At 38.5% G+C, this 12,647-nt stretch overlaps 1 protein-coding gene across 12 annotated transcripts in view; it reads left to right on the forward strand.

Moving 5' to 3' along the window:
- SORCS2 (sortilin related VPS10 domain containing receptor 2) overlaps nucleotides 1-12,647 on the forward strand; it is a 553,956-nt gene that overhangs the window by 334,059 nt on the left and 207,250 nt on the right. The window lies entirely within an intron of this gene.

Below are 12,647 nucleotides of genomic sequence, written 5' to 3' on the forward strand. Positions count from 1 at the left end.
AGAGACAGCATATTAGGATTTGGAAAAACTAGTACCCTTCCTTGGATTTACACCTTTTGGGGAAAAAATCTTGGACTCTTTAAATTTCCTTGCAATAGTTTTAATTTTTTTCTTTAAAGATTTGTGTATGTGTCCATATGCTTCTCTTAAATTTATGTTTGTCTAAGTTACTTCCCTCTCCCAATATATACTATTCCTTATGACCAAGGGGACCAATCCTTTATTTGTAAGGTAGGACGGTATGTATTTCTAGCCTGTTTTGGCCTGGTTTAGCAGGTGGAAGTGGGAACTGAATTCCTGCCAGTTGTGCACACTCTGCAGCACCAGCAGGTGAACTGCTGGCCTCTAGTGGTAAATGGGGAGCAATCTGAGAGTCTGAATGTGTCTTGCCCAGAGACATCTTATGATGTTACTTCATGTAAGATACAGCAAAATTTGAAGCATGAGTGAGACTATGGCTGTTATTTATTTTGTTACGTGAATTATGTTCAGTGTGGTTCAGATAATCGTGAAATGAAATGCTCTTCATTTTTACGGGTGTAAATAAAGCTCAAGCTGTGTGTGAGCACTGGAATAAAGCAATTCTTGCAGTGAGAGCAGAGGGAATATGCAGTTAGTGTCTTATTTCTGTAATGAGGAAATGGTGCTGTCAGGTTGCTTTTGGTGGAGAAATAATGTCATTATAAAACATGTAATCCTCTGAAGAGATTTTTTTTAATTTTTTTTTTTTATTTTTTTAAGTGCTTTTATAAAGAGATAGGGCTCTCCCTGGGCTGCCTGGGTAGCTCTCTTGTTCTGCAGTTAATAAGGAAAATAGTATAAAGGCCAGTTTGGTGGCCTACAGGTACATGCTGTGTGACAGGGCTGATGGCAGACGCTGCTGCTATGATGAGCTGCTGCATTCCCCTTATTAGCGTATCACTGAGCTGCCGTTCAGTCCGTCAAGTTTTGTAGTGGTGCTCATGTGAACTCTCCTGATTAAAATCTAGTTGTTGTCACCTGAAAATTATACCCAAAGCATGCTCGATCTGTCCAGCAGCCTCTAGGACAGATGATCATTGTAGCAGTGCTGTAGAGAAATTCAAAGGGAGGACAAAGCAAACATTCAGGACAGTTAAGAAGAAGAAAAACCCTTCATTAGCCCGAGATGCAATTAGCATGGAAGCAAGACATTTACTAATTTGTGTATCTTCAGATGTTTTTACATTGTTTTAATTTACTATGATAAATATGAATTAAAACTTTTCCATTGCTCAACTTGTACTAATACCCAATGTAGTTACTTTCAGCTCAGTTCAGTCCTTTTTTAAAGGGCAAAAATAATCTGAGCCCTGCTCATTGAAAATAATGCAACTCAAAGGCAGAATCAAAGGATTTGTGCTAAGGCAAAACCAGAATGGAATCAGATTAACTTGCTTTGAGTTGAGTTTGACTGCTCTAGCATTTTTGGGTTAGCTCAGACTAGCTGCCATTCCTGCAAGGAGGATATTCCCTTCTGTAAGCCCTCCTTCATCCTCTTTTTGCTCCCTCTTCTCAGTCACTGGAGTGACAGAAAGGATCTGCTTACGCTTACATGGACCTCAATAACAGTCTTTGCCAAACATTCTTTGGCAGGACATTTTGTGGTGACTGGAAGTTTCTCTTTTTGTATCCATTTACTCCACTTTTTTTTTTTTGCCTATTTGGGGACATCTAAGGCATCTTCTGGATTTCTGGATGCATTTTATCCAGCAGAGGAAGGCATAACAGACTGGGAAATTCTAGGAATATTATATACTTCTCTCCATGAAAGATAGTTTTCAGCATAGGCTGCTCAGCAACAGACCGATGGCTGAATTGTGCAGAGCCCAGCTTGTCCCGCTGTGGGCTGACTGCATGCAAAGTGTTAGGACCTGAAGGAAGAAAATGGAAAAAGCAAATTAAAAAGCCAAAACCTGCAAGAAGCTTGAATGGCTAGGTGTTGTTTACCTTGTATTCTTTCTCTGAGTCTTTTGCAGTAGAAGTTTTAAGTTGTAAGATTTGCCTCTGAAAACTTCTGTATTTCAGCAGCTCTGAAGTCTCTCAGAGCTTTCCCCCAGTGTCCACACCTTTGAAGAATGTGTGGCTGTACTGTAGCTGCTGGAAATCAGTCTTTGTGTTTGTTTCTTAGTGCTGTTCTCCTCATTCACAGGGAGCAGTGGCTTGGAAGAAAAGACCGATGCCCCTCCTGGCATTCATAATAGGATTTCCTTCCATTTACAGGCCCTTAACATTACTTACTCAGCTGTGCAGGGGTTGATGTCAGTGAATAGCTGGCTGAGTCATTTTTGAGTTATTTAATGTGTTGAAAATAAGCCTGCAGCTGTCAGACAAGTAACATCGACATAGGCTTTTTCTAGCTGCAGCCATTCTTAATTTCTATGCTATATTAAAGCTAAGCTAATAATAGTACTTTGGGTGATACATTGATGGGAAGCCTTTATAATGTGTTTGTGAGGACTAAAGAGGCCTTGGTAGTGTCATTGCACCTCTAACATTTCTGTTAAACTGGAGACTGAATGAATAGATGGTGCAGCTTGTTGTTTTGCCAGAGATACAATATCTGCTTATAGGTCTTTGCAGCGAATTAGCTGTTGAATAGGCACCATAGCTGCATTGTCATAGCTGGATTCACTTCTTTTCTTCCTCTTTGACCATGGTTGCTTAGTGTTTCAAGTAGAAACTGGATTGTTAAGTGAGCCAAATTTTTAAGACTTAAGGTACAGATGCTGAGTTCCTTGTAACACATTAGTACTCATCATTAGCACTCGTTCCCATCGTGGTGTTGTGTTTTTTTTTTCTTCCCCATACATAACCTAGCTTTTAGCCAAAGTTAATCAGAAAGGAGGAGAGTGGTACATCTATTTCTGCTGCTGGTAGTCAATGTACAAATGGCACCCATACCTGGACTACTGTGCAGCAAAATAAATAGGGTCACCCCTGAACTATTTGGTGACTTGAGAATGTTAAGAAGAATGACAGCAATGAGCTGTATCTGAGAAGAGCAGGTAGTCATGGTACTGGAGAGATTGATAAGGCCACCATTGTAGCAGAGCTATCTGTCAAATATACCTGTGCCTGGAGAACCAAATCCCTATTGCTTGCTGTGACAGAGTCAGTGAAGCTATGGTGACTTGCCACATGTGAGAATTTATCTCAAATGCTATGTCATCTTACTAACACTTTTTGTTTAATGGTATGGAATGGCTGATGTCTACCACTGTCTAACCTGTGTGAAGAACCTGTACTGTCGTGGTCAAGAAAGTAAGATTAGAAAGTTAACAGTAAATACAACAGTCGTCATAAGACTGTAATCCTTTAGATGTCATACTGATTTTTGTCTTAAAATTATGTTCAGTTAGATGTTAACTGGACATCAGATCTTTCTTTAAATGAATAATTGTATATTTATTATCAATAAACTAACAGATACCAAATAATATGTTGATTTCCATGGATATCTTTTTTTTTTTTATATGTGCAGGTGGAGTTGCAGTGTGAGAACTAAATATGTTAGAAAGTATTTTGTCAGGGATTATTTTGTTTGCTTTCTTGCTTTTACTTGCCCCTTGGGGTCTCTCTGTGGAGCAACTTTTCTGTATTAGGTAAATTCTATTCCTTGTATAGAATTGTATAGATAAGCTTGAAAACCATTTTGAAAGAAAACGCTCCGTGGATTGGGTTTTATTTCCTTTGGTCATACTGAATAAGGCCATAGTGGAAGAATTACATTATATGGCATTGTTTAGTATCAGTAATTGTGGCAGAAAAACACTTTATGTATTTGAGTAATTTCTTTGTCCAAGTCTGTGAAAACATCAAGGGAACTGCAAAGAAACAGGCCAGGGTAGCCTGAAAATGCTCTGAAATGACTGAAATGCTCTGGACTACTGAAAAAGATGATGAAAAAATAAAATATATAGCAGTGCGAAGAAACCAAGCTTCAGGTAGCCTCTTGTTGCCTTTCCACAAATCTCCATGTTTAAGGGGGTAAGCTAGCATTTGAAGTGCCGTGGCAGGAGACTTAGTACATGTTTACATGTTATTGACCCACTGTCAGCTTCTCTGTAGCGCTTTCCATGCAAGCATTTACCCCAAGAGTTAAACAAGTTAATCTGGTGTCTGTGTCTTAACTATAGCGAAGCTGTAGCCCAGGCAGGTTAAGAGACGGGTCTGGGGCTGCCCAGTGACAGGAGGCAGATGCAGAATGCAGCTGGTGCAAGGCTTGCTTCTGCCGTTTCCACACTGAGGTATGCAGGACATATGGTGGTGGTAATCACCGCACCTTCTTCCTTTGGGTTTTTGTTGTCTTCTGATTACAGTATATTGCTCAGTGTAGAGTCACAAAACATGTCCTTCACATTACTTCTTCACAAGGAACATTGTGGAGACCACGTTTGCATGTTATCCTGTGGAAGATATTGTCTGTAATCTATATATGATATACAGAGGGTACCTAGCAGTGGCAATTCTCTGTCCACATCTGCTCCTCTTTTTGAAGGGAGAAAGGCATTGGGGTCAATGCTTTGTATTCCTTGTGACCCTATTTGTCCAGAGTGTTATGCTAGGAGATAACCTTCTCTCTCATATTCTCTTTCCGATTTCCTTGCATGTTTTGCTTCTTTTTTCCCCTCTTTGTGCATTAGCCAGTTGATAAACCTTGAAAGCAATGTGCAAGAATAAACAGATTGTCCACTCTCTGTATCCCTTACAGGCAACAGACGTTGAAATGTTGCCTTTTTTTTTTTTTTCTTGCGGCTAGAAATGTCAAAATAGTCAGTGACTGGAAAGCTACTGCTCTGTGTTACTGGAAAATGTTGACACAGTTTTTACTAGCATCAAGGCTCTTAACGAGCAACTGTTAAGGGACAGAAGACCAAAACAAGTAATTGTATTGTTCATTGCGATTACCCTGTCAGCTACAGTCCTCCTTTTCTGAAAAGTAGAACCTTATCTTTATGATAATTAGAGATGTAAGATCTGATAGTCTCTTCCTACACCTGAAATTTGAAATTACCAATCATTCTGAAAACCTGAATAGACATTTTGGCCACAGCGTGTTGAGAGCAAACTTGCAAATGTGGCTCAGAGCCATTAATGAGTCATTGGTCGATCGGTGTCCTAACCTTGTCTTGGCCTCCATGCCATTCACAGTTAGTGTGAATACCTTCGGAGGATATAACTGAATAGGATGCCCCTTCTGGAGATTTCTAACGCTGGAATAGCTGCAGCCGTTTGTCTAGTACAGTGATATTTGCAGTGGCAGTGAAACAGGCACATTTTTAGTAGTTAAAACAGTGAATAATGGAAGCTGAGGGAAATAGTCTCACTTCTCTTTGTGGGATTTAAGTGTGTAAAGTCTATTAATGCAAATGGTGGTAATTAGTTTAAACTCTGCTAGTACTCACATGTAAGAAATATGCAAAATCAGCTAAAATATGTACCTTTTTTCACCAGGATTGTCTGAAAATTAGCAAACTGCTGTTCTAGATTTTACGGAGGTGGGTTTTGTTTTTAATGAAAAAATAGAGCTATCATAAGTTTCATTAAAAGGACACCATGGTTTATGTACTGTACAGCTGTGGTGCTTTGTGCTTTCTCTGCTGATTCCACTGTCATCCCAGGTATAAAGGCTGTTCATGCAAGATCTCTACACAATAAAAAGTGTTTTTTTGTTGGTTTTTTTTTTTTTTAAATGCATAGACCTTTAAAGATAGCTCTATGCAAGAATTGATTAAATTTTGGGATGGAGTCAGAAGGGAATGCCGGAGTCCAAATTCATGTTCTCCAAACATTAAAACTTTTGGTTGATGAAGGAACTTCAAGATGTCCTTGTTTCAATGAGAAAAATATTATGTGTTTGAGTGTGTGTGTGTGTATGTATATATATATATATATTGTTAGTATAGAAGCAGATCTTTGTGTTGCAACTAGTGTTAACAATATTTTAAGTAACACAGGAAAAAAAAGTCAGGAGATGGATTAAAAACAAACAAAAATAACAACAAAAAACCACAAATTACTTTCTCTCTACACTCATTACTTTTTCTGTTCGCTAAAGGGTAGTACCTGCTTAATTTCTTGATTGTGTGATGATTTAGAAGAACTACCAACTTGACAAAGGTTTGGAAATAGGAGTTGCCTATACGCATCCAGAGTATTTAGGTTTTTCTTTTGGGTTTATTTTGTGACTATTATTGCTGAAGGCCTGATTCTAATGGATACCACCTCTGTTGGTTTTATATTTTCATTACAGCTTCACCTGTAGAAATTAGATTAGAGTCAAACCTCATAGCAGTAACAAGGACTGACTTGTTTGCTCCTGAATTCTTCGGTTGTACGTCCTTATCTCTCAAAAGGTCACACGTTCTGTCTGTCCCTCAGGTTTTTGAACAAAGTGAGAACCTTTAGATGCATTTTGTGTATCAGCCTAACAAATAATATTTGGTTATGTACTTAATGAAAAGGATTGCTTGTGGATGCTCTTGCTTTACTTTCAGTTATCTGTGCTCATCGATCCATGAGAGCAGTTTAATTGCACTAAAAATGAATGTCTATGGATGTAGAAAAAATAAATCTTTAATCTCTCTCGTGTATGGCACTGACACAGCTGACTTCATAGAGTACCTTAGGAAAGGTTAAAATGGAGATACAATGTTCCATGTGGCTGCTTCCTTCAAAACTCATATTTAACCTGCCACTATTTTCAAAATCAAGAGCTGTGACAATGAGTTGATTTGTAGGTGAGAGTTCTGGAGGCTTCAGGTAATCTGTCTCTGTGTACATATATTGCTTTGATTTACTTTGAATTTATTTCAGCCACACTTAAGACAGCAAGAATTAGCCATGAAAGGATAAGAAACGGCCTTAAATCTTACGGAAAAAAACACAGAGTTATTGACTGAGCTTATCTCTGTCTCTTAAATAGCTAAGTGGCAACACTTGAGTCGGAAATGTAGACTTTGTTCTGTTTTGCTACCAGGAAGTGGGTTCTGATTTTTTTCTTGAATGTAATGTATTGTTGAATAATCAGAATCACCAGCTGTGTTTTCCAAATCCTGGAATTCAAGACATCTATTTGTATACATGTAGGGCAGAAGGGTAATTGATGTTTAGGTCAGTACCTTTAATAGTCTCTCAAAATAACATAGTAATAGTGTGATCTGATTGTTGCTAATCTCATTTCCTGGTTTAAAAAGTGTTTGAGATTTTTGGCTGTGTTTTCTGGCAGTCTGCTGAATTGCTGGGTGAAAATACAGTAATTTAGAACAACTCACATTTCTTTAACTCAATTTATAAGTGAATTTCTTAAAAGGCTTGATAAAGCCTTTAATTACAGGGTAGCTCAAAAAAACTATCCACAGGACAATGCAGATACCATTTCAGTCTCAGCTATATCACCTTTATGGCAATCATTCTTAATGTCAGCTAATGAGTATAGTGTTGAGGAGAGAGCAGGTATTGGCAGTATAACACAGCTGTTGCTGCAACTATAAAAGGTCATTGGATTTTTAAGCTTTGGGTTAGCAAACAGCTACTTAAATGGAACTGGGAGTGATGTTTCAGCCATACAACCCAACAACAAAGCCTTCTATTAAACAGTAATCAAATCACATTTAGGATTGATTTTTTTTTTTTTTGGCCCTTCTCTAAGTGTGTTATGGTGCTTACTTTTGAAGCTGAGACTGAAACAATCACTCTGAAGTCAGACAGGAGCTGGGTTGAAGAGTTGGAAATCATAACTTGGGTCTCCTGGTGTTGGTTTGACATCTTGTCCGTTGGCTTGTGCTTTCCCCATCAGTGGTGCATGTCCAGTGTTTTTAGCTTGCTCGTGCTGTTGGTATTATAGTCAAAGTAACGAGTATTGCCCATCTTGCTTCCTGCTAGACCACGCATTATATTAAAATCTGTTTTTCTATGTTATCCTTAACTTGAACTTGAGAGTTGTTATAATATAGTTCAGTGTTTCTGGCTTATTTAACTTTGTATTTTTTAAACACAGTTATTTGTATTCCTCTGTTCTTTATTTGCAATCACTGAAAGGAGACAGTAGTCTTGTCTGACCAAGTGCATTGGACAGAGAAGTAATTTACAAAATATGGAAGAAAAGATGAATGGGAAGGAGGAAACACTGCTTGTTAAACAGGACCTTTAGTTTCCTATCATTTAGGAACAGGAGAAATTATTCAACTAAGTTTGTTTGTTATTTAAAGAATGTCATGTCCTGATGTAATTCTTTGATTCAATGATGTGTAAAAATGAAAACTTAAAATGTTTGCTACTGTAGTTTTGTGATCTTGTAAATAGTAGGCCAGATCCAGAAAGAAAATGTTAATCTTAATTACACGCTACTTATCTAGGAGAGAAATTCACTTCTAAATAATAATGTGAATCTCTCTCTTCAGCTTTAGCCATCCATAAAGTTAGGCATTTAACGTACGTTAATTGTCAAAATTAATTGACAGGACAGTAGTATCTCAACATGATGCATTGTAAAATTGGAGTGAGAGACAGCTGAAATGTATCATTGAATGTGGAAAGAGCTGAGATGACCAGCTTTGTGTAGAGACTGGGCATATTATCACCGAGAGGCCGGTTTTTAGAAATAACAAGAGGAGAAGATTTTAGAAACTGGCCTTTCATTGTCATTATTGACTTCTGCTTTGTGTGTGATCACTGTTAAAACCTTAAGCATCTAATCCTGTGTTAAGTTTGCATTTATAAATCAATACTACCAGAGGAGAATTTTGCTTGCAGAGTTTATTCCATGTTTGACAAATGAAAACTATTAATGAGGAATTCCTAATTTCCATCTACATTTCTGCTATGCGTCTAGCTTAAATGATTGGTTGATATTATTGTGCTTAGTCATTCATCTTCCTTTCTTCTGATAGAAATTACCATTATTATTATTACTTAGAATATGCTAAGTGGACATTTTTTGTCACTGTTGATCTGTTGATATTTCTTGGTGCACCAACAGGCATGTTGAACACCTCTCAAAGCAGTAAAATATGACTTCTGAACCTGGGGAACTGTGATGCAAATTGGTGTAATGAGGGCGTAGCAGTGAAGATAGTAAAACCAGAAGTGTTCCTATATTCAGCAAGATTATAGCATGCCTGGAGGTGAATGAAGTGAACTGGGGATATTGTTTTACTTTTGTTAGTTGCTGGTTTCCTTGCAATGCAGGTCTTATGTCTTTGGAAAAGCTATGGCCTTTCTCAATTGTGTGTGTGTTCAGCAATAAATTACTTGAAAAAAAATCATAATTGTGTACACACCCGTGAAAAATTAGTCTTGAACTCCATCTCTACTCAAGTGACTTCACTCCTAAAAGTAACTTGTTGCTGCTTTTTGAAAAATGTAATAGAAAATGTGCAGCAAGATGATGTGACACCATTTTAAATAGTCTTTATTGTCCATGGCCATTTCCTGTTGATTTAGAAGGGTATACATGTTTGCTGCATGTTCCTCTCAAAAGGGCCCTGTCCCTCTTTCAAGACTGTGGTGATATTAATGTTAAGAAGGTATTCCTGCAGACATGACAAATAGAAGACAATAACGGTTCTGTCTAAGGTTAATCAAAGATCTTAAAAATAAATAGGTGGCCTCTTGATGAAGGTAATTCTGTATTTGTAGATCAAGAGCATCTGCAGGTCATTTTGAGTATGTAAGGATTTGCAATAGGCATTGTCATTGTTTTAATAGGGTATCGCAGTACATTGTCTGAGGGTCAACAAGGTATGACTGAAGTAATTCCTTGACAATTAACCCTCAATAAAAAAATCTCAATGTGATTAATGAAGAAGGGAGATCAGTCATAAAGGATATCTTTTTATATTATTAACACCTATGAAAAATTGAAAAATACTTTGATATATTTGTAGAGCTTGAGGGTCTTCCTCAGCTGCATAACAGTACATGGCTTCTGAAGTACACAATAGACAGACTACATTAGTGTGGTACACACCAGATTGGCAGCAGGCATGAGTGATGCTCGTCTCCCTTCTGAAGCAACTTGTCCGTCAGTTTAACATATAGGTGTGTTCCACTGATGGTGGAAATACCAATGTGGTACCAGGTTGATGAGGATATTTAGAAACCATGGCTCTTTTAGCAAAGTTTTTTTTTTTTTTTTAATTTCCCTGTCACGAAGATTGTAATCTGCTGAAGTCTGTAATTGCTAGGCACGTTCTTTAGCTGTCAGCTGTCGCTGTATTGCAGAAGCTGGAGATTTTCATTGGCACTGTACATGACTTTGAAATCTTCTGGGGTGAGCAGAACTGCTGTGTTAAAGTATTGCTAATAAAAATGTAAATACCAAAAGACACATTATCCAGGGAAATTCAGATCTGCAGAATGTGCAGATCTGTGCTGCGAACCTTTGCGAGGAGGAGCAGCAATAGAGATTTGGGTATTGAGATGAGCAGCACTGGCTTTTGACTCTTCAAAGTGTTACAGATGGCAGGGAAGCAAATTAACAATTCTTTGAGAAAACAGTTGTGTGTGTTACCAGGCTTCTGACAGATGGGTTTCTGCAATTAGGCCTGCAAGCTATAGTTTCCGCTGCTGCTGTTGACTTACGAATTCAGGGGAGTTAGTGCTGGATCAATAGGGATTTCAGAAGGCTTCAAGGCTTATACTCGGAGGTGAGTAAGTGATATCCTTGGACATTCAAGAGGTTACTCAGTAAGAAATCAGGCAAAGATATGAATTTATGCCACAGTAGCGATATTAAAGAATGAACTATGTAGCTTGGAAGGTACTGTTCTGCCCCCCCCCCCCCCCCACGTCTTTAGCAAATGCACATATGACCAAGATTTAGTTAATTCAGTTTGGTAATTGGATCAGCAGTTTCTGTGGCAAAGCCTGACTTCTGGTAGTGCTGATGACAAGAGTGCAGATCTGTTACCCCTCTGAAGAGCTGAAAGGCTAATTCTTCCTGTCCTGTCTTCTGAGGTGCCATCGCTGATGGTCCTCTGCTTTGGTGGGAACAGCATCCTGGGGTTCTGCCACATCTCTGTCCTGTGGCGCATGCATTGAACCACCCTTGTTCCCGGAGGGGGGAGGGAGAAAAGGCTTCCAGGAAATGACAGTACTCCAAACTGCTACTCTTTGATTATGAAAGAAATTGGAGGGGGATCTAAATCCTTTCTCTAAAGACTTGATTTAAAAAAAAAAAAAAAAAAGATGGAGACCAGGAAAGGGTCTCTGGTGTACATGTGGATGCGTACGAGATCCTCTTACAGGAAGAAGAGAAGGCAAGTGCATACTGATGTTCTAATTTCTTTCTCTCAAGTTTCTTTTTTTTCTGGATGTATTCAGTTATATGATAAAGAAAAAAAGTTTGGATTAAACTAACCTCAGATCTCTTACAGAATGTCATATCAAATGCAGAGAGAGAGAGTACCTCTTAAGAGAATTGTGACTTGTTATCTGAATGGTTATAGAAATTCCTGTCATATTAAAAAAAGGCAATGTGCAGAAATGCAGAATTAGGAAGCAATTGAAACATGTAAATAAGAGCACTAGGATTTATTGGTGTCAGTAAAAGGTTTGCCTCACTTCAAGAGGCATGGAGAGGGTTGCATGGTGGGGTATTTAATGGACAATCACAGGATGGTTTGGGTTGGAAGGGACCTTAAAGATCATCTAATTCCAACCTCCCTGCCATGGGCAGGGACACCTCCCATTAAACCAGGTTGCCCAAAGCCCCATCCAACCTGACCTTGAACACCTCCAGGGGTGGACCATCCACAGCTTCTCTGGGCAACCTGTGCCAGTGCCTCACCACCCTCATAAAATTTGCATTTCATTTTGGATTCAAAATCAGAGGTGCAATACAATACAACCTACTGAAATTTCCACCTGCAGAACAAAAATCCTCTTACAGAGGCAGGGGAGCAAATAGGGGCACACCAGATATTGTATCACCCTTGGTATACCCTTGTCCATGATCTGGGTCAAGTAAGCCCCCACGTGCCTTTCCTAGATGACTTGTTAATGGCCAGAACCTCTCATTACTTGAACGAATAACCCAGTGTTGCCCTTGAGGAAGTCCTCCTTAGATCCTCTGGAGCACAAGTTGGGAATGTAAATCTATGGAGAAACAGTGGTTTTGCACATTAATGAATGAGCCTTTTGGATTCAGTGGTCCCCAACATCAAACTTTGAGTAAATGCCTAGCAGAGGGGAATCCTGATTGCACCTGGACCACTAAGCACCAAAATACAGATGTATTAATTAAAATTATAATAAAAGCAGCAACTACAGATAGCATTAACATATTCACGAAAAAAAAATACTGTAGATGAATGTTGTTATTCTAAAATCATTGAACTTTTAAGTAATTCAGTTTCCAAACACTTGTAATTCTTCTAATTCTTCTAATTGCACTGTATCAGTCAGCAGAATGCCTAGTACCAGGGAGGGAATGTTTCATACAGATAGGGTAAAGGAGAGAGGGGAATCTTAATTTTTCTTCAGAGATAGAAGCAATACAATTCATTGATGATGGTGTCTTAGGAAATGTTAGGAACAGCCTGTCAGGTTCATTGGTGAGAGCATCTTCTGGGTAGACTGATAGACAAGAATAATAAAGCTAGGTCTTAAGAGTGTGAAAGAGC

The sequence above is a fragment of the Anser brachyrhynchus genome (assembly GCF_964034855.1).
Source record: "Anser brachyrhynchus genome assembly, chromosome: 4".
Lineage (NCBI taxonomy): Eukaryota > Metazoa > Chordata > Aves > Anseriformes > Anatidae > Anser > Anser brachyrhynchus.